Here is a 23138-nt window from a genome sequence, read left to right on the forward strand (position 1 = left end):
TTTTTGCTTGATGCATAAAGTTAAAAGATTAAAACTAATAAAACAAGTTTTAAAAAGGGACCTTTCCATTTGATTACATTTTGTATGATGGATTATGCAGAAAAAGTAGAATTGGGCTGAAAGATCTATCGGTTTATCACCTATTCAGGTTGTAAATCGTGTTTTTAAAAAGTAACTAAGTAATTAATTACTTTTGAAAATAAGTAATCAGTAAAGTAACGGGATTACTTCTTGGGGGAAGTAATCAGTAATTAGTTACTGCTTACTTTTTTCAAGTAACTTGACCAACACTGATTGTAACTCAGTTGCTAACTCAGTTACTTTTTTGAAAAAGTAACTAGTAACTATAATAATTACTTTTTCAAAGTAACTTGCCTACCACTGGTTAGCAGAATGTTATAACCAGGGTGATGTCACATGTTTGGTATGTTTCATGAAGCAAAGCACTGAACAAACTGAAATAAATAAATTAATAACTTGATGAGGATCTACATGAACCATTATAGTATCACCAGGTTCATGAGTAACAATCAGTTAAAGAGTTAGTAACATATCTAGATGATGACGAGCGATATAGAAGTATGACTCTATCATATCAGCAGAGTAAAAAGAAAATATTCAGATGCAGTGTCATGTTAATTTTATCTGACAGTAAACTGGCCTTCAGTTTCTTACGGAAGAGTTGTTTTCTTGCCATTGAAGACTTAAACAATCAGTCATTTCAGCAACAGCTGCAATTGTTTTCATATGGTGGCTTTTAAACCTATCTAACCGTTTATTTTCAGAGAATTTGTGGCCTTTTTATGTCTTCTTTGAAGAGGCCAGGGTGTTTTTAAAGAACGCAAGGAAAAAACACTAAGAACACTGAGGTATTCTCCTGTAATCTGTAAGTGTACATTATAAAATAGCTCTTGACGAGTGTGTGTGTGTGTCTGTGTGTGCGTTCTCACACATATCAAGCAGGTGCATCTGCAGTGCTTAACAACAGTCGACCAGCCGCCTTTGTAGGCAGATAGAATGAACCAGAACGCACTGGTGTGTTAGACCCATCAAAGTCTGCTAACAGTGGACCTAAAAATCATTTTACTTCTCTGGAGAGCACAGAGCAGCTTTGATGGGAAAACCACCTGACCGCTGCACTGCATGTGTGTGTGTGAGTATTGCAGGCCTCCGTATGAGTGACAGGTGGCCAACAGGAAAGTATGCGCATGGTTAGACATATGGAAATTGTATTTTTTGGGGGGTGGGGTTCTGCATGCTTGTATGATGTTGGTGTAAACCTTCGTGTATGTGTGTGTGTTGCTGTGTGTGGTACTGTTGTCCTGCAGTCTGTGTAATTGCTTGGCTGGGAAACCCTTGACTTTTTGACATTTGAGCCCACAGATCTCTCTCTCTCTCTCTCTCTCTCTCTGAGCTCTGAAAGAGTGAGCTGTGAAAGAGAAGTGTACAGAACAGAGAGACAGAAGAAGAAGCTGGGAAAAATTAAAATGGAAGGATGATAAGAAGAGAAAGAGAGGACAAAGTGTTCCCTGTGCTCCCTTATGAATTCCAGAGTTCTGGGCGATTCTCCCAGGATTGGGGGTCAACCAAGTTACCAGAACCGAGAGCCAGGACAGGACTGAATGACAATGAAGCTTAGGGGAAAATACACACTGCCAGAGCACATTGGGTCCAAAGCGCCAGAGCTGAGACAATATTTAGAGGTGAATGGCTTTGGAATGCGGTGGCACAGTCCCATGAACGGAGGAGCTCCCATAAACAGGAGGAGCAGACAGGTGAAAGATATATGGAAAAAGGAGAAGGGAAAAAAAACAAATGCTTGTGAGATTCATCAATTTCAGAAAAATGCATTACTGCTGCACAAAATCAGAAAAAAGATTCACATCAAATGTGCCAGCCTCATTTTATTTCTAACCCTCTCATTGTGCCTTTGTCCAGACCTTTAAGTAATGACAGGAATTCGGAATTGTCCAAAGGTAAACACACTTGACTGATCATCCTTCATTCCCGCCATAGTTCACTGCACAGGACCCCTTTAATTAGATAAACTGCCTGTCCAAGCAGTGAAATTGGTAGCTACTGTATCTAAACGTCACCCTCCCCCCCCCCCCCCCCCCTCCCCCCCCAGTCACCAGCTCCTCTTGCTTTCTCATTTTTCTTTATTGGTACTCTGTCAAGTTTTCTCTGCAGTGTGTTGTCTAACACCTCCTTTCTTACATGTTACCCTCTTCAGGAAAGTCTCTCAGGGATCAACAGACTTTAAGTTTAGCTTAAATCATGCAATAATTACAGTGGCAAAGAAAAAAAGACAGGTAATGGTATTATACGTAGCATTACGTAGGGAGGAGGTCAGGGTTGATGGATGGTTGAACATAAGAATAAACTCCAACACAGGACATCACTGTTCATTTTCTGTTTACTGGAATCATTTACCACATCATTGTCCAATTGTAACACTATATGTACTGGGGGGTTTTTTTAGTGTACCAACTATGACTGACCCACATATATAATCACTCCTCTCTTAGCGGGTTCTGCTTAGGTTATCTGACTTTTCCAGCTCTGTTAAACTGGTTGGCTCTTTCCATCACGGTACACCTCTTTATCTCTACCACTCCTATCCACCCATCACTGGCGCCATCTTTTTCCTTCCACTACTGACTACTTGCCTTCCTTAGACCATCTGTTTTCCAAAGTCCTTATTAGTGCATTTTGACTTCAAATCGAATAACGTTCTAATGATTTCAGAAGAAAATTTGCTTCTATTTTTCTCTAAATATTTCTTCTTTGAACTTTTGTTTTCCCAGACCCATTGTCTTAAGTCTTTCAGTAATTAAACATGTATTTTACAGGCTCAAAAGTTCTTTTCATTTGAACGCTGTTTTTATTTTTAACTATAAATACAGTGGGGCAAAAAAGTATTTAGTCAGCCACCGATTGTGCAAGTTCCCCCACTTAAAATGATGACAGAGGTCAGTAATTTGCACCAGAGGTACACTTCAACTGTGAGAGACAGAATGTGAAAAAAAAATCCATGAATTCACATGGTAGGATTTGTAAAGAATTTATTCGTAAATCAGGGTGGAAAATAAGTATTTGGTCACCTCAAACAAGGAAAATCCCTGGCTCTCACAGACCTGTAACGTCTTCTGTAAGAAGCTTTTCTGTCCCCCACTCGTTACCTGTATGAATGGCACCTGTTTGACCTCATCATCTGTATAAAAGACACCTGTCCACAGCCTCAACCAGTCAGACTCCAAACTCCGCCATGGCCAAGACCAAAGAGCTTTCGAAGGACACCAGGAAAAGAATTGTAGACCTGCACCAGACTGGGAAGAGTGAATCTACAATAGGCAAGCAGCTTGGTGTGAAAAAATCAACTGTGGGAGCAATCATCAGAAAATGGAAGACATACAAGACCACTGATAATCTCCCTCGATCTGGGGCTCCACGCAAGATCTCATCCCGTGGGGTCAAAATGATCATGAGAACGGTGAGCAAAGATCCCAGAACCACACGGGGGGACCTGGTGAATGACCTGCAGAGAGCTGGGACCAAAGTAACAAAGGTCACCATCAGTAACACACTACAACGGCAGGGAATCAAATCCCGCAGTGCCAGACGTGTTCCGCTGCTGAAGCCAGTGCATGTCCAGGCCCGTCTGAAGTTTGCCAGAGAGCACATGGATGATACAGCAGAGGATTGGGAGAATGTCATGTGGTCAGATGAAACCAAAGTAGAACTTTTTGGTATAAACTCAACTCGTCGTGTTTGGAGGAAGAAGAATACTGAGTTGCATCCCAAGAACACCATACCTACTGTGAAGCATGGGGGTGGAAACATCATGCTATGGGGCTGTTTTTCTGCCAAGGGGACAGGACGACTGATCCGTGTTAAGGACAGAATGAATGGGGCCAAGTATCGTGAGATTTTGAGCCAAAACCTCCTTCCATCAGTGAGAACTTTGAAGATGAAACGAGGCTGGGTCTTCCAACATGACAATGATCCAAAACACACCGCCCGGGCAACAAAGGAGTGGCTCCGTAAGAAGCATTTGAAAGTCCTGGAGTGGCCTAGCCAGTCTCCAGACCTCAACCCCATAGAAAATCTGTGGCGGGAGTTGAAAGTCCGTGTTGCTCGGCGACAGCCCCAAAACATCACTGCTCTTGAGAAGATCTGCATGGAGGAATGGGCCAAAATACCAGCTACTGTGTGTGCAAACCTGGTAAAGACCTATAGTAAACGTTTGACCTCTGTTATTGCCAACAAAGGTTATGTTACAAAGTATTGAGTTGTATTTTTGTTATTGACCAAATACTTATTTTCCACCCTGATTTACGAATAAATTCTTTACAAATCCTACCATGTGAATTCATGGATTTTTTTTTCACATTCTGTCTCTCACAGTTGAAGTGTACCTCTGGTGCAAATTACTGACCTCTGTCATCATTTTAAGTGGGGGAACTTGCACAATCGGTGGCTGACTAAATACTTTTTTGCCCCACTGTAAGTAAAAGATGCGGAATGTGTTTTATAGACACATGATGTCCATACTCGGCAGGGAGCTTTTTCTTTTTTTTTTAATTTACGTGGTTTGTGCTACTCTGACCCTTTTTTTAATCAAAGGAGACATCTGTGAGTAAAACTCTTCATTTTGTCACTTTGCACATGGATAATTGTATTTGTCTTGTAGAGACAAATACTACACGGCAGTATTTGCAGACCTCTTTTGCACACCTTAATTTTGTGCTGTTTTTGTGATTTTTTTGACATTTAACTTTCTTCTTTCCTTCTACCTCCAAGTAGGACACTGACCTTACTGGCAGTGCAACATGATCTTAAGGCAGTCTTTCCTAAGGCCTTTTTTTCACCTGGTACATCTTTCCTCTCTTCTTGTAGCCTTGAGTTGCTTTCCTCTCCTGATCTCTTTGATTTGCTCAGACATCGTGAGTGAGATAGAAATCAACAAAACTCAATATTAAGTGAGAGTCAGAGGGAGGAAGAGCATACGAGCATATCGTCCAAACTTTCTTTTGATGCTCGGGGTTTACAGCTGCAGCTATGACATTTTCAGTAACACAGTTACCAGTATTCAAACTGTAAGTAACCTTCTTTCATTGTAATGACAAATCAAGGTGAGGCCCACAGCCATGTACAACATTTCTACACCTACATGTATAAAAAAAACAAAAAAAAACCCAAGATAAAACAAGACAATTTAGCAATTTGGGTGTGAAAAGTCTGTTTTGTATGCAAGAGTCATACCTTTTCTATCAAACTAAACCCATGGTTGCGTGTTGCTTGGCTCTCCGAATTGGTCGCAATTTTAAGCAAAGACACATCTGCATCTATAAAAATGTTTCAGCACTTCTTTCAATGAAAATCTATAGCATGTGGCACCAATTTCCAAATGTGTAGTGGGTTAACGGTTAAAAAAAAAAAACCTCATTCATGAAATCCCTGCACATAAATTTCTGTGAAAATTGGTCACAATCACCATTAAAGCTGCAAGCGGCGATGAATGGGTCTTTGTAAGGTGGAGCATGCCACTGCGCACCACACTTCCGTGGAGCAGCAATTATAAGACCTGAACTCTTATGGGAAGGTGGACTAATGAGTTACATACCACTACTTGCATCTACAATATGTTAAATGCTCAGTATGTGATGTTGCTATATACCATGTGAACCCCGTGTAAATCATATGATGTGAATGTGCAGATGCATGAGAAATCAAAAGCACATTGGACACTATGCATTTAAGTTATAACACCTTCCTGTTTTATGGTAAAAGACAGTTTTTATACAGCAACAGATTTCAATAAAACTGATGGTGAAAGTCTGACGTTTGGAAATCACACAGTTGTAGCCACTTGTAAACCAGCACATTTGCAAGACCTATAAGGCATATTTCATCACTTCTGACAAAAACATTTCTTGACCTCTGAAATGCACAAACAGTAAAACAGTATGTGTGTGTACGTTTCCAGATCTTGTTGAGGAGTGCTGCTATTAGTTTCCATATCACTGCTTCCTGTGTAAGGTCTCTTTGACCTTTTCAGAGGCCAATTGCCCAAGTCTTTCTTTATGTGTGTGTGCGTGTGTGTGTGTGTGTGTGTGTGTGTGTGTGTGTGTGCTGTACCCACAGTGTCACAGCATACCTCTGTTAGGACAGGACAAAGAGATAAGTCTGGCGCTCACAGACTAAATACACTCGTCTACTCCGTGGGAAACAAGTGTGTGTGTGTGTGTGTGTGTGTGTGTGTGTGTGTGTGTGTGTGTGTGTTAGTGTTTGATTTTATGCCGATGTTGTTTTGTTTTTTTCAACAAAGTGTTTTTATGGGTTTGGTCATTGAATGCCCTCACACACATACTTGTCGTCTCTACTTTCTTTGTGTGTCACATTCTTTAAGAGCGATTGTCTGGATGTGTGTTAATATGTGTATGTTCTTCAGTTTAGCTCAAGGACACTTAAATGCTGATAAGTTGCATGGCACAACAGACGCACATGTAGGAACCTTGGGAGCAGTCAGCCGAGATGTCTCACACGCTAACAGATAAACATACCTATATATACACATACACTCGCGCACACACACAGAAACTGACTCCTATTATTGTTATAAAATAGGCCGCTACTGGAAACTGAAGACAAATGAACATGACGTGAAAGATGAGGTGCAACAGCAATAAACAGTAGGAAGCAGTTAATGTCTGAATACACACCACAAACACACACATTAGGTGACATTCTCCTTTTCCCTTCCCTCTCTGTTAATTCACTCTCCTCTCTGTCTCTGTCCTGTCCTTGTCTTTTATGTTTCCCTCTGTTCTGTCTTCTCTCATACCACTTTCTCCTTCACTTTCTCTCTCACTCTCCTGTCCTTGGCTCTCATCCCTTGATCCCTGTTCTGTCTGCTCCTATTATCATCCGTAGCTTTTTTCCTTTTTTTTGCATCTGTGTGCCTTTCCTGCTTTATCTCCAGATACAACTGCCATCCTCTAAGAGGCTTCACTGCACTGTGTGCTGATTTATTACAGGAACAAAGGTTTGTGTAGATGTATGCGTGACTGTGGAAAAATCTTTGGGTTTTATTCATTTAATTAAATAAATAAATAGTGAGAAATAGGTGTTGGAGGAGAAAACACAAGACACACAGCAGAAATGAGACAGAACAGTTTCATTAAACTGAAAGACTTCACTAAAAGATTAAAGGAAAAATCTTTGTTATCAGGAAGGTTAAGATCTTGAGTACACACCCCAAAAATCTAAAATGTTTTTTTATTTTATGTTCAGTGTATTAATATTCACAACTGGATGTATAATTTTTTCTCTTCATTTTCTCTGACTGCCACGCCCGTCCTTACAGTTACACGAGCTTAACTAAACCTAACTAAATTAACAAGATTGGGGCTCACTGTAAGTTTGACTTGTAAGTCTGCATATCTGTTAAAACTTTTAAAGCTTTAAAAACTGAATTACATTGTTCACAAAATAACAAAAAAACATTTAATTTAATTTAAATTGAATTAAATTAAATGGTTTAAGCTCGAACAGTCAGGTAGATGTACATTAGGTGTCTATTCTACACATGCGGGATTTCCTTCTATCTAAATTTTCTAATCTGACTGTTTTTTTGTTTTGTTTTTTAAAGTAACATTTTTTTCACCTTCTCCCTTATTCACAGACTTCACCACACAGGTAGCATGTTTTACTTGGCAGGGGTTTTTTTTATTTTGGACATGACCACAGTTTTTTTTAAACTATGTTAAGTAAATAAATCAATCATTTGGATTTAGCACATCACCAGAAATTGCAGATCAATTTTGGAAAAATGGAAGAGTACCTAGTTCCACCCTCTCAGCTGTGAAGGTTTTTTGCTTTTTGTTATTTTAGCAACAAACTAACATTTTACTTTTTTTTTTTTTTGTCCTTTTGTTTCTTTCATTGAATATTTTGTTTGTCATTTTCCTCAGTAACAAAAACAATATTTAATGCTTGGCTTTGAAATTGAAGGACAGACAAGTTAAAGTGATTTGTTGAACAATTTTGACAGAAGACATATGGAAGACAGTGAAAGACAGGAAAACAAAATATGGAAAATCGAGGGAATATCCTTTAATAGGATACATACAAAGGCTACATACATGCCAAGATATAAATAAATAACGAATAGACACGGGTTCGGATTCACACAATCCTTAAAACAAATGAACTAAAAACAACAACAGAAAGGCAGCTGGATGAAGGGATTGAATGGGAGCGCTGGGGGGAAAGGAAGAAGGTACAGTAAATGCTGGGTGGGAGTGTAAGGAGATAGAGGCGAGGGTAGGCTGAATGGGGTTTTAGGGAGGATGGGAGAATATGAATGTGTGCAAAGGGGATAAGAAAGTGACCCAAAGGGGAAGAATGGATGCCAGATGGATCAGCTGAGCGATTGGGACAGAAAGCGATAGAGAACAGGGAGGCGATAGAGGAGAGACAAATAGATGCAAAGGTACCAGGGATGGGTATCGACACTGGTGAAGACTGTGAACTTGTGCCAGACATGATTAAAGTCTCGGCCAAAAACCCTTAAGCATGGGTAAAACTCTTTGCTGAAGTCTGTGCGCTAAAGGGATGAGGGGGTGGGTTAGTAGGATAAAGAGTAAAAAGAGAGAAGACGAGCAAGAAGGTGAGAATCCTCTCGGGGGGCAAAATAGGCTTATGTAAGGCCGAGAGACATACGAGAGTCATCACTATTTACTTCTGTTTAAATGCACTCACGTACACACATGCAGACCCACTGACACACCGGCCAACGTCCCAGACATTTCCCCTAAGTATATGAACACAATGACACACTCAGACAAAGGCCAGAGTCTGAGGAACGCACTCTTTGTGAACAGAAATGCTGATACAGAGAGAGAGACAAGAACTAGAATATAAATCCACAGCAAGATAATAAGAGGGATAATGCAATAATAACAAGGGAACAAGAAGTCCATGGAGATTAACATTAAAATGCAGCCTTTGGTCAGGGATTTGGTGCTCCGTCAGATAACTGGCTGAAGATAAAGATATTCAAAGGCTAGAAAATGTTGAATAACACATTAGAAGGTTAACAGCTCAGTCGTGTAGAAGAAGAAGGAGTACCACTGTTGTTAGGAGGGAACATATAGTCTTTTTAAAGAATTTCTGCAACACCGCTGATATCACTCCACAAAGTGATCAGCCAAAAACCAGAGCATATTGGTATTATATATGGGTATTAGTTATATACTAGTTATTTATTTTTGACTAGGTTTTGAAGTATAAAAAAAATGTCTTCCTTGTTTAAATTCTTACTAATGGTCCTACCTGATTTCCTCACAGGCACAGCAGATTTGACGGGGGAAACAGAGCTGTTGTTAAATCGTTAATCCCGTCGTAAACTGGCACACCTGCAAAAGCCTTAGCGAGAGGGAAAAAGAGAAAAAAAATGCGGGTGTAGCTGTTAAGACCAGGTCTTAATGATGGGCTTTGAATCCTGCAAAATCCCACAAAAATTCACCAGATTGCAGCAACTAAATCTCTAGCACAGTCCTCACCTGCGCCATAGATTTAGTTAATCCTGCAGTTTAACTACATGCGTAAAGTTTCGGCGACGGTTCAAAAGCACAAATTTTGTTTGACAGTTTTTAAGGAACACATATTTGATTTAACTGAATTTGACTGAAACTGTTTATTTAGTTAAAAGGCAGCTATACAACAAAATATACAAGCCAGCGAGCACTGCGACGTTCCAACAGAACATTTCCATCAGAGACAAACAAACACCGACATCTTTTAAACATCAAATTTCAAACGCAAACACGCTGCCATCTGAACAGCAGACCCTCACAGAGCCTAAAATTAGCCACAACAGGAGTGAATGATGTCACTCCTCGTACATCAGGGAACGCTGTTCATTAGTTACTGAGCCCATGTGGAGCACTGTGAATAACATGAAAGAGAAGCTAGATGATGATTATCAGAAATGGCCATCACATCCATTCACTCGCTTTCTTCATATATATATATATATTCTTTTTCTCTGTCACGCACTCACGGACTATATTTATCTTATCCAAAGGCTGGTAGATGGAAAGATAGCAAAGACCAAATGCATGAAATTACAACAGAAAGAGGTTGTTGTGATGAATAGCAGTGAGCTCACCCATTTACTTTTGTCAACAGTGAAGTCACCACTGAAACACAACTGTCAGCTGATGACAAAATAACCACATGTCTCGTGGCGAATGACAAAGTAACACCCAAGATGAATTAAAGGTGTGAGCTTGTGAGGAAGGAAGTAATTATTCTGAACTGGTCATTTTGGACGATACAGTCTCTTGCCCTTGTAAACATGATGACTTACTACCAAACAACTTCAGTTTGATTACGAGGGAAGCCAGAGATAAGGGTCCTACAAATCTCCCACATTATCCCGCATTTCAGAGTGATCTGGGCCGCTTATTAACCAGAGCCGCCCACTTCATTTGTGACCCATGAGACCATCATTTCTTCCATATGACCTCAGCAAATGGAGAAAAGAATGATTCATTTCAAGACATCCAAAGGGTCTTTCTGTCTTCTTCTATAATCTCTCAAAGTCGCTCTTTTGCTGGTTGCATCCTGTCACGGAGAGAGAAGAGTGTGTGTCCTTGTGCATATGTGTCATATTACGCTCACCACATAAAGGTGAAAGCAGCTTTCGATTCTAAAATTGAATTCCAGATGAGAGATTTGTAACAGCTTAACAAGACCTCATAACAGCCATTTCCTTTCGGAGTTTGATGGGCCAGAAAATTTGATCCAGACCCAACCAAACACCAACACCTCCTGTATGAACCTGTGTGGCAGCATACCGCTTTTAACGAGCCCTATCCAAAGGAATAATTTCCAATTAGTGTCATAATAATACTTTTTTATTATCTCAGCATGGCAAGATCATCACGTTAGCTCGATAGCCTGACTGCAGTGTCTTTTAGCAGCAATGGCAGAAAGAAAGAAAGTAAGAAATAAGGAGCATAAAGTAGTTAAACAGCTTTTGTGCAACAAAGAATTGGGTTCTCACTAATTGGCATTGCATGATATTAAACTCTGACACAAAGCCTCAGAGATAACAAACAGTGGGAGGTACCTAAAAAGTGAGAGTTCCTTTAAAGCTTAACTTCAACAATTATGTCATCGAAACCGCTTAATTAGAAGGGAAAAGCATGAATAAACCACAAATGCCGTTATAACTGTTCCCTGACGAAAAATTGTGTGAGGACTCCACTGTATAAGGCGTGATCTAAAACTTATGAGACTCTAGTCATAAAAATACTACAGCTTATTTAAGTTTAGACGATCTCCTCTTCAATCCTGTCTTTTAGAGCACCTCTGGGACACTTTTGGGTGTTGGACTCCGCCAGACACAGTTGAGCAGCAGAGGGTTTCTGCTGTGGTGACCTCCAGCTTGCACTGAGGTAGGTCGCAACTGAATGTAAAGTGGCAGGAAGGAGAGTTAGCACCTCCAGTTCTGATTCCGGTTCTCAGCTGGAAAAGGGTGGAGGTCCCATTCTGGATATATGATGAGTTGGTCTTCCAAGTGGAGGAGTTTAAATATGTCAGAATCTTGTTCACAAGTGAAGAGAGAGTGGAACAGGAGACTGACAGAGGGATTGATACGCTGCTAGCTGCTATGCAAATGCTGTAGTGATCTGTTATGGCATACGAGAAAGATGCAAAGCTGTTGATTTACCAGCCGATCTATGCTCCAACCCTCATCTATGGTCACAAGCTCTCAGAGGTTGGAAAGCTGTGGAAATGAGCTTCCTCCAAACGGTGCTTATATTCTCCCTTAGAGACAGAGTGGAGAGCTCAGTCACTTGGGAGGGGCTGATACCGGAGCTGCTACTTCTCTACATGAAAAGGAGCCAGGAGGCATCCTGGTCAGATGCCTGAACCACCTCAACTGGCTACTGACGTAGTTCAACAGCCAGTTCAGGCATCAGACCGGGATAGTTCCTGGATGCCTCCTAAATGAGGTGTTTTGACGATGTCCTTCCAGTAGGAGGCCCCAGGGCAGACTCAGGACAGGCTGGAGAGATTATCTCAAGGCCAGCTTGTGTATCCCTGTGTCTCCATGTTATATTGTCTGCTATCATACCAGTATAAATTTTCATGTGATATAAAAAAGGCATATCGCAGTTTCATTGCTTTGGTTGTTAAGTGATGACATCCCAACCCTGCTTCTGGGTCCAAGGTACTACTGGGTTCATTGAGGCAGCTGTCTTTTTAATGCGTTGTAATTCTTTGTATTGTGTTTTATTGATTATAAACAAGCCTCTAAAATTACTCAGTGGTTATTGTCTGCCTCTTTGGCTTTTTATTAGCACTATTCCCATGCAACACTACTGCAAACCTCATTTTTCAAACGCTTAAGGTGTACCTACAGCACATCAGTTCACAGTTTACCAAACATCAAATATCTGAACACTGCAGGAAAGAAACACTCTGAGGCTCGCTAGGATTTCAATTGAGAGATGAAGCTCAGGATTACAGATTTTTCATACGGAGCAGCAAACTAAAGACTCATGATGAATAGTTTGATCTGTTTTCACCGTCCTCTTCCTGCCATATGATTGAATTTTCTCTGCCGACTGGGGAGCCTCAAATTAACTTTTATTGAGGGGAAAAAATAACACTCCATCTTCACTGTGCTAATGCTTCACTGTATATTACCACAGCTTTAGCTCAGTAGGTAGCCACCAAGTAATTTTGATATGTCAGCTGGCCCAACTTCAGTAATTCTACAGATACTGCTGCTGTTTTTTTACACCCTTATTAATGTCGAAAGTGATAGCAAAGCTGTATATTTTAGCGTTTTAGAAATATTTTAGTCAGAATACAGCACATCATCTTTAGATGGAAACTAGCGAGCTAACCTCTAAGTCAGTTAAACCTTGTAAATCCTGTTTTTCAAAGATTCTTGGATGTTAAACTTTATTGAAACACCTGTGAGCACAGCCACACTGATCCTGTAATTGGAGACTAAAAAGACAGTTTTTGACTCTCTGTGATCCCACAGTGTTTGTTTGATTTTGGAAAGTGAAGAAGCATTTGGACCCGGAAATGGCTAATGATGTCAAAATTAAGAAGCAGATAGAAACACCATGCATTTACATTCCCTAGTTCACTAAACAACCATAAGCCCAGACACATGCGAGAGCAGGAGCAACGTGTCAGCCACCGATGAGGATTTAGCATCTATAGTGAAAAGTAAGCTAGTTAAACAACCTGCAATAAAGCACCGTACTTTGAAAAATCTGAAATAAATCTGAAAAAGGCTGTTATCACTAAAAATAGAAACAAGCATATTTCAACACTTAGGGTAAAAAAAACCCAAAAAAAAATAGATGAGTGCAGTCAAGCTACGAAGAACGAGTCGCTAGCAGCTGCCAATATGTGTCGTAAGACAGAAAGAGCAATCGGTGGATGGAAATTACAGCACTCTAATACTACTGCTGGCACCTTGTTTCCGTAGATTAACACTTTGTAAAGAAGGATGGAAAAAAAATTATTTATTTACCCTCATAAATGCAGTTATTGTCATTACAGCAAAATGTCTTGAAATATTGTGATATAATATCGAAAGTATACCAACAGTGCGTGGTCATAATGGGACTTCCACAGAGCAATCTGAACACAGCACCACAGACCTGGAAGTGGTCAAAAGGTGCAGAAAGATCGTTTTTCTTTTTAATTGGTGAAACTTTTGAATCGCACTTCTTCAGACTTGATGATCAAAATGTAACATTTAAGTAGGTTTAAGGAATGGATGTTTAGAACAGAGATAACAAGTTATGTGTCTTACGTGCACGTTGGTTTTCTCACATCAAACTTTTTAGCTAGACTTACAATTAAGCTGAGATTTTTTTTAAATTCCCATTTTCTCTCATCAGCCCGTCTTCTCCCACCATGTGTCCCAACAATAGCCTCTCTGTCCTCATCTCCCCCTGTCATTTCAAATTGTTGCAACTTTCTTTTGTTCTCTTTAACTTCTCGCCTTGCTTTCGCGCTTGCACCTTTTTGCCTTTCCTTCCCTGCTGGTTTCATTCTTTCTTTGATTACCCTGCATGGCAAGTTTTTTTTCCTTCTTTTATTTTCTTTGATCTTTACCTGCTAATCTCTTCCAGAAGGGATATGCTGGCTGTTTTTTCACATTTTGAGATCTGGATTTTGGATTAAATTCTCCTAGCCTAGTGTGATTCAAGCAGGTAGAGAGAGCATCGACATTGGCCAGCGCCTGCTCTTCATGCCGTGTGGCTGAAATTTGAAACACGGGCTGAGCATTCGTCCAAAAGCTGTAATAAAAGCAGATGGAATTGGTTATGTCTGAGTAATTATTGCCTGTGGTGGTTTAAAGTCCAGCTGGAGAAATCACGCTTTAATGTGAAGTTCCTAGAGAAAGATACAATAACTTGCTAAGTAATTTACTATTTTTGTACTTCAGGTTAACACATAAAAGAAAATAATTAAAGCATCAAGGCAATACAAGTGATGATTTTCCTAATTTCTATAACTCAAACATATAAATGTCAAAGGTCAGAGGTCTAATGATCTGTTCTTAGCCAAATCTCCATCTGTGCAGTGCAGCGTGCTTGTGCCTCCAGTGTTTTGATCTGCTGCTTTGCTCCAGCTGTTCTTCTTGATCTCAGCTGTTAACTTCAAAACTTGTCTGTTCTTTTACAGTCTGGTTTTTCCCAGTAGGGCTGTTCTTTGGTTGCTTGTGTTTGGTTTAATTCTGTTCAGTTTTGTTAGTCTTATTTACTGAAAATATTCTGTGGTAAAACAAAGGTCGCTCTTTATGATCTTGGATTGTTTCCTCAGCATAGAGAGCCTATAAATTACGAAATGCTTATAGCTCCTTGCCAAGGACAAATCATTTGGATCTTCTTTTTTGGTAAATGGTAAATGGACTGGTTCTTATAGAGCTCCTTTCTATTCTTACTGAGCCCTCAAGCACTTTTGGCCACCTGCACTGTGTTACCTGAAAAACCGAACATTAAAAAGTGCTACAATGCAAACCAAAATAAATATCTATTTAAGTTTGAAGGTCCTCATCTATGCGTGCTTTGCCAGCTTGTTCCATACTGTTAGCTGCTATGTTTAGCTGATCCTGTTCTGGAGAAATTTCACAGTCAGCAACCTTTCACTAACCTTTCTCCTCCCTGTTTCATCCGACCGGCTCTTTTCCTGGTATCTTCCCATCAGGGAAGCCACTTTGTCTTTGCCAGTATTTTCCATGATGTGAGCAGTGCTGCTCTCCTCTGGAAACTACTCACTCAGCATCCTCTGCCTCACCCTTCTTTCACCCCGTGTCACCGAGCGGTGGAAACAAAATAATTAAAGCAACTGTAGTCGGGGATATTTTTGGCATTTTGGACTTTTTGGTCAATTTTAACTGCGTGTGGAATATCTCAAATTTAGAGTGACAGCAGTGTAAATTACTATAAATGTTGGGTCTGTGTTTCCACGAGCCCCGCTAGTTTAGAGACTTATTCATCATGAAGAAAACAAGACATAACAGAACATCTTCAACCCGCTAGCGAGGGAAGTCTTTGGTCAAGAACCAGCTCTTGGAGCTCACGCTCCTAACCTGTCTCCAGCCCAAAGTCCTTCAAAGAGCAGCTCGCTGGCAGCTATTTATTGACAACGGTTACAATACACAATACAACACAAGCACCTCCCACCTTAAAACCCCCCAATGGTTCTAAGACAAGGCACTATGTGTGTGTATGTGTAGGCATCTGTATGCATGTGCAAGAACGTGTGTGTGTGTGTGTGTGTGTGTGTATGCATGTGAGAATGTGTGTGTGTTTGAGAATGTGTGTCTCTCTGACTTCCAACTGTTTCTAACAACATCCTTAGTCATAAAATGGTAATCTCCCCCACACCCAATATATGGTTCAATTCCTGTATTGGTTCACCATGCACAACATAGTGAAGCCATACAAAGGGCAGGAAGCTTACCAAACATCAAACAGAATCTTCACAAGGGATGTGTCTACAATAATGCTCCCCCAGCACAGAGTGGCTGGAGAGGTGGTCAGAGGCAAAGGAACGTCTTGGTCCTATAGATTGAAGGGTTTACAAATTTAAGAAGCACAATGACAACATTCAACAATTAGACTTAACAATAAACTACAAGTTTGCAGATGTTACAGCTCAGAGCTAATGAGGATTACAAGAGACAGTTTAATGTGTGAAAGCCTAAAACGAAGTAGTTCTCGTGTGGAACTTTAGATGAATCATTCATGGATTACTGGGTGTAGCATACTATAAATCTCCACTTATAAGGAAATCATCCAACTCTAACTACCTGTCTCCAACTGACAAATGCGCAGTAAATGTACATGACATTGTAAGATGACCTTAACCCTCACCCTAATCTGTTGTAGTACAGTGGTATTTCACACTCCAGTAATTGGAGATCCAGAACTTGTCCAGTCAGCAGCTTCAACAAAACCTGTTTTTTAAAAAAATATATGAATGTTTCCCTACTTCCTCCTGAAAGTGTGTGTAATCACACGTACATTTGTGCACGTATACACAAAAGTCTGTGTCCTGTGTCTCCTCCATCACTTACAGATTCTCTTCTCCAGTGAGCCCAGCCCAGCCCAGCCCTACCAGGGAGTTCACCCCCCACCCCTCACTCTTTCCTGTGCAAAGTGTCTCTCTGTTCTGCATATTTAACTTTGCAGATGTTTTGGCCGAAGTCGGGTATTCCATCATTATGCTTTTCTTGGATCTTTATTTTCAACCTGTTAAGCTCGTTCCTTGTTTTTTTTTTCTTCTGTCATTTTTTCCATTTCTTTCTCCTCTTTTCTTCCATCAGGCTAAAGCTACACTGAGCATAGTGAGAGCTTCGGGTGCCACTTGCCACACTTGGACTCAAACTGCTGTTTAGGCTCACAAATCAAAGTGACTGGTTTAAAAGTTGCATCCTCATGTTGTTTTAAACATGACAGATCATGAGTGATTTATAATACTCACATGCTTTTGCCTGTGTCTGACCCCCTGTGATTCTGGCATCAAATCCTGCTTTTTCTTTTGTAGCACAGCATAACACGAACAAAGTACCGTGGTGAAGAAACTGTAATGACAATTTCCCGAGAATACCATGAAGGGTTCACAATTTCTCCCGAAGTATGAATCAGCCTTTCCTGTCCTTTATTTTTTTCGTCTGTCTGGTTTCTTTTGCTCTCTCCTTCTTTGGTCAACCTTCCAGAGTTCATGTTTTTCTGTTTATTTTTCTCACTTTAACTCGATGCATCACTGTTATCATTCCTAACCTGTTAAAACAGCGATAGACAAATACAGACATGACCTCAGTCTTCTTTCTCTTCTCTCTTCTCTGTTTGTTCCTTTTTCCAACATCCTGGTTCCCATTAATCTGACTTAACTTTATGATAACACACTTTTTTCCCCAACCTATCACTTAAAATTAACACATATGCCATCCTTGGTTCTTACAGGATGTCGGTTTGAGTGTTGCCAGTTGTTTGATGGTGCTTTTTTAATTTGCTCTCACCTTATAAACATTGTTTCCAAATTCTTGTAAATTTCGAGCACGTCTCTGTTAAACCTGCATTTACTGGCATAGCACATCCACCACCCCCCATGACTAAAGCGTGCCCGTTCCACCCATTAACAACAATGGTAATATTTCCCCTTTCTGTGAATTTCCCCAAATTCTTTTTCTTCCATTTCTGTCATATTTTCCTTTGTTCACCCCAGATATATCTATTTGAGTTTGACCAGTGACCATGTGTTGACTATTACAGGAGTGAGTCATGTCCATTTGGTTCCATAGTAAAAAACTTGTTTTTAAATGGGTGAATTATGAGTCCTAAAGTTACAGGGATATAGTCTGTTTAAACTTCGGGGCTCTCTTGAGTATGAAAAATGCAGTGCTGAAATCAGGCCCTTGGCTGGATGAATGGATGGATGGACTAAAAGACATAAAATGTAACTGAAACTATGAGATTTAAAAAGGAAAAACAAACAGACTCATGAAAAACCCCAATATTAGATGCTATTCACTTGTGACACGGTTGGTTTTGACTATATCACAGCAGTTTGTGATGCAGTTGTGACCCGTTGATTTGCATTACTGGACAGCATTTTCTCTGGGATTTTTTGTGTTCTTCAAATTTCCCAAATGCAATTTTTCAGCAGGCCGCTCCTACATGTTCTTATCAAACAGCATGAAAAAGTCTGCATTTGGAGGCGTGGTGGGGCACGAGTTAACCTATTAAGCCCCAACGCCTAACCGATCTCCTGCCTTTTGCCCCCGTATCTGTGGGCGTTGGGGCTTAAGAGGTTGAATTGAATTAATTTGTGTTCAGTTTTAACAATGAACAGATAATGAGGAAGACAACGACGGCCAGTGCCCAACACCTGCTTCAGGCTCAGCATGGAGGGAAGACAGAACTCTGGGTTTGTTAAACCAAAACATCTGTTTCAGTTAATTCTCTAATAAAGAGTTTTTCTCATCTCAGGGTTAACAAACTTAGAGGTTTGACTAAACACCACACCTCTTGTTAAAAAGTGTGCTACAGCGTGGATGTAATAATAAGCATGAGGCTTTAAAAAGCACATGCTTGCTGCCTGATTTGAAAGCTTGCACACAGACCTGAGTGCGCACACACATGCAGACACACTCATGTATGTGATAACTGAATATTTTATGCCGAGGGAATTCTTTCCTGCAAAAATCCACGCGTGCATTTACAACTGAACAACGACCCCTGACATTCAACAAACAATCTTACAAATAAATAATTCCATCTCGACTTCAGAGAAAGTGAGCATGTGTGTGTGTGTATGTGTATGTGTGTGTGTGTGTGTGTGTGTCCCTCTGTAGCAATTTTAATCCTGTTTCCTTTCCCTTCGATAAGGGTGACTTCCTTGCTGTATTGCCCTCAGCCCAGTTTCACATTTTCCCCGTTTTCAGCTCTGAAATCACTTCTTCATTGCACCTCTAACCCCACTCTTACTTCCCTTACTTTGACTCTTTCAGCTGTACAGGTTTGAAAAACTTCTTTTTACTTCTACTTTCCATTCCATCATTCAGCCTGTAACCCGCTACCCTTTCAATGATGTATACTCCTGTATCTCTACCACTTCCACATTCAAGGCCAAGGCTATATTTGTGCTGCATGTAGAGCAGACATAAATTAATGATTAAATCACATTAATACACGGGAATGGTGGATACATGTTTGACTGCCCACGTCTCATTTGATAAATTCATCTTTTTTAAGGCTCTCTTTTCCGTGAGGCTTCAAAGTTGGACTGCCACTCACTTTGCAACTACATGATTAGCAATGACTAGCAGAAGAGGAAGCCTCGAGTAAACTCTGACTGGAAATCAGAAACAAAAAGAAGGCGCTGGTTTGCTTAAAGTTTTTTGTAACGGTGTAGTGAAGACAACCTCCGTCTGCCTCTGTTGCTACGAAACGTTTCACATAATTGACCTTGAATAGAGACACTGCTGCAGTGAGAGCGCTAACACAGACATATGTATAAGCAGGTGTCCACAATGCATGCGTGCTCAGTAATGTTCATTCAGTGTTAACTGCCCATCGCAAAAAGAATGAATGACCTGTGCAGGTGTAGATATTCAGACCGCACACGATGTTGTATTTGGGAAGATGAAGTACTAAATTGTGTGTTTTCTTAAAATAGAAGACTAGAAGAGGATTTACTGCAACATTAATGTCAATAATCAAAGGACTCAATGTGTAGTTTTCAGATGTAATTGTTTTTTTAACCATTAGCATACAAAACAGGTCGCAGTGACCTGCTAGAAAGAAATATTTTAGATGGAAAGTTACACTTTACAGAGAGAAGGAAACAAAGTCAGCACTTAAAGTAGGCTGAACAACACAAAGAAAACTTTACGTTTAGATCCAAATGTAAAGTCCGAAAGTCAAGTTCATAACAAAGGATTAAATGTGATTAATCAGATCTGAATTCTTACAGGCAACAGGCAAAAATGTTGCAGGCACAGAGCTAAATACATAGATAGATACCAAGAACAAGACTAAGGGGAAGGACAGCACCATCTATGCACACACGTAATTGGGAATTGGGAACAGAAGGGAAATGACACAGCTAAACTGAATCAAGACAATCACAGGGGAGGAAGTACAACTCAGAACAAGGCACAAGAGACAGCGAACTATCAAAGTTAAACCTTAAATAACCCAGAAGATAACCTGTAAACACAGAGACAAGGAACTCACAGTAAAACATGATACCGAGGAATATGTGGGAGGCAGGAATCATAATTAAATAAAGGAAAAAAAACTGTGAAGTATTACCAGAACCAAGGCAGGGACCCAAAATAAAACCAACAAAAGAATCAAACCCTCAAACCCCATAAGAGTATGAACTATAAATATTAGAATAAAGACAAACAGCAAGCCAGACTCAGATATTTTAGCTGAGGACACAAACTGAAAAAAAGACCAATCCCATCACATGTGCATAATGCTCATACAGGAGGAGGAGGTCCACCAAAATCTCCCTGAACCTGTCTAGTACAAGCTCAAGCACCAATGGCAGCAGCAGTAATCATATCTATAGTAATACAGATTAATCAATTACATTAATGTCAAGCCATTGTGTATCAAAATATACAAAAATGCTGTGTTTGTTTTATTTGAATTTATTTATTTGTTTTTAAATTTTCCCTTGTATTCAGTATGACGCTCCAGTTGAGACTGACCGGTTAAAAACGGTGAGTATTAACTGCTGTAGGGAAATCAGACAAAAGAGAAAATACTCTTAAGTAATTTTCTATTCAAGGCTGTATTGTTAAATCTCCTTCATCCAGACAAGCTGCACTGTATTTGTTTCAGCAGTTTCTTTGTTAGAGAAGAAAGAAAGAAGTCAATGAAGGTTCTTATTTAGAGTGAAGCCAAGCAGGCACTTGTGACCTAATGTGCCCTCCACTGTAGGCTAAATGGTACTGAAGGAGTCTTTGAATTATTCTCCTACTCAGGCAGCCTCAGAAGTAAAAATACCGCATACCAGGAGCGCCAAATAGCCAACCAACTCATCCATTTTTTAAACTGGAAGAAATTTCAAGGATGCGATTTGTCAGGATCTACATGTGGTCGATAACCATCTGCTTGCTCTGTGCTCCTGTTGTGTAGCATCCGGGGGAGGTCTGACCCTGAGCTCCTGCTCTCACCCTTTAAACACACATCTCTGATTCTCCTTTATCACACGCTGTTTTCCTCTCCTGTCGTCGCTTTCGCCTCTCCACTCTCTCTTTTCTGTTTTGCTATTCAGTCTGCAGTTCTGCTCGGCTAAGTTTCCTTTCCAAACAAACAGCGTTCATTTCTGCAAAGAACCTTCGCCTATTCAAGGTGTGTGTGCGCCCTGCTCTGAGAGAGGAAGAGAGCAGTGAACCGCAAATGGCTCACAATATGTCCAATTAGTAAAAGCTACACCTGCGTGCATTCGTGCTTTCATTGTTACTGTTTTTGTGATTATTTTACAGCAAAACAGGATTTTCTGATCCTTTTAGGATGCCAAACTTTACTGTTTATAGACTGAAGTCTTAAACACAGATGCTTTAAAGGAGCAGGCGAAGATTCAGAACTCAGATTCACTGGAAGTGATTGCATTACACCACACACTGAATTCCTGGGTAACAGATGGAGAAGCTCAAATCTGAAGTTGAGCTAAACTCTTGTGAAATTCTGACCGAGCCTCCAGTGAGGTCCAGTGAGAAGAAACGGCCCGTTCTCATTTAAAAAGCATCTACTGGTGGGCAATATAGTAGCATAAAAATGATATCGCAATACTACACCAAAAAAATTAACAAATACTGAACCACCGATAGAACATACCATAGTATTATCAAAGACGACATGATACAGCTACTATGATGCTTTTTAAGGGAAAGTCATGGCGCACTGGTGAGCTAAACCACTGCCATATGGACACTGAAGGACCTCAACACATTGCTTAAACATCATTTTTCTTTCAACATGCAAAGTATGGCTCTGCAGGTTTGACCTGCAATAAATTTAACCAACTGTATTTAAGTATCAAAGGCTTACCAAGCAGCAAAAAGAAAGAGATGGTAAAAAAACAAAAGAAAATAGAGCAGACTGCCACCCTCCTAATACCTGCTGTATTGGCTACAACATCACAAGAAATTCCAGAGCACTCTTTTCTTTTTCTTTTTTTAATAACATTTAAAATGCCTTTGTTCTCACGGCACAGTCATTTTTTAACCTGGAAGAAGTCCTACACATTTTGATGTACAAGTTTCCATCAGGGAGTTAAACAGATTTCATTAAAGCACTGGAAACCTTCTAGTGGCGTTCTACTAATAGCACCTAGAGTTAAAGTGGATTATTCCACCAGTGATGCTCCCCAGTAAGAATCTTCAAAACCATATGGAAAGAGGCTTCTGGTCAATTCCAAAAGCTAGGTAGTGTCTATTTCAACTGGTGGAACATCACTGGAAAAGAACCATTGTTTCATGATGAACGCTTGCACGACAAAACACCCTGAAGGTTTTTAGCTTAAACATGAACTTGCCATTAGAATAAAGGTGCCTCTTTAAATCTCACTGATAATGTTAATTAAGATCAGATCTGATTAAAGGATCCTCAAGAGGTGGATGGGCAGGATGAGGCACCACGGGCAGGTTTGTGTTATGTACCACAGTGAAAAGATAACAGAGCAATGGCCACCTAATAAATAGGCTCCCTCTTCAGGTTCTTGGGGGCTATCTTTTTGTGATGATTATGTTCTGAACCATCATTTTAAACCGATCTAAGTTCACTAAGGAGAGATCACTTGGAGGAATTTGAACCTGATTTATTGAGATAAAGAAATTAATGTACGACCCATGATGGCAGAACAGAATCCCAGCGGTGATAAGATTTAGGACAGAATCCCCTGGAGTCTAAACACTGTTGGTGGTGAAGATGAAGACTGAGGAGGTGTCTGTGAGGTGGAGATGGGTAGGAGGTGGGTTGCACAAACAAGAGTCTGAAAGGGAGAATGACAGAGAGCACAGATTTAAACCATGGAAAGTGGAGGCTGATTGGCCCAAA

Source organism: Neolamprologus brichardi, chromosome 20, assembly GCF_056152115.1.
Source record: "Neolamprologus brichardi isolate AB-2024 chromosome 20, ASM5615211v1, whole genome shotgun sequence".
NCBI lineage: Eukaryota > Metazoa > Chordata > Actinopteri > Cichliformes > Cichlidae > Neolamprologus > Neolamprologus brichardi.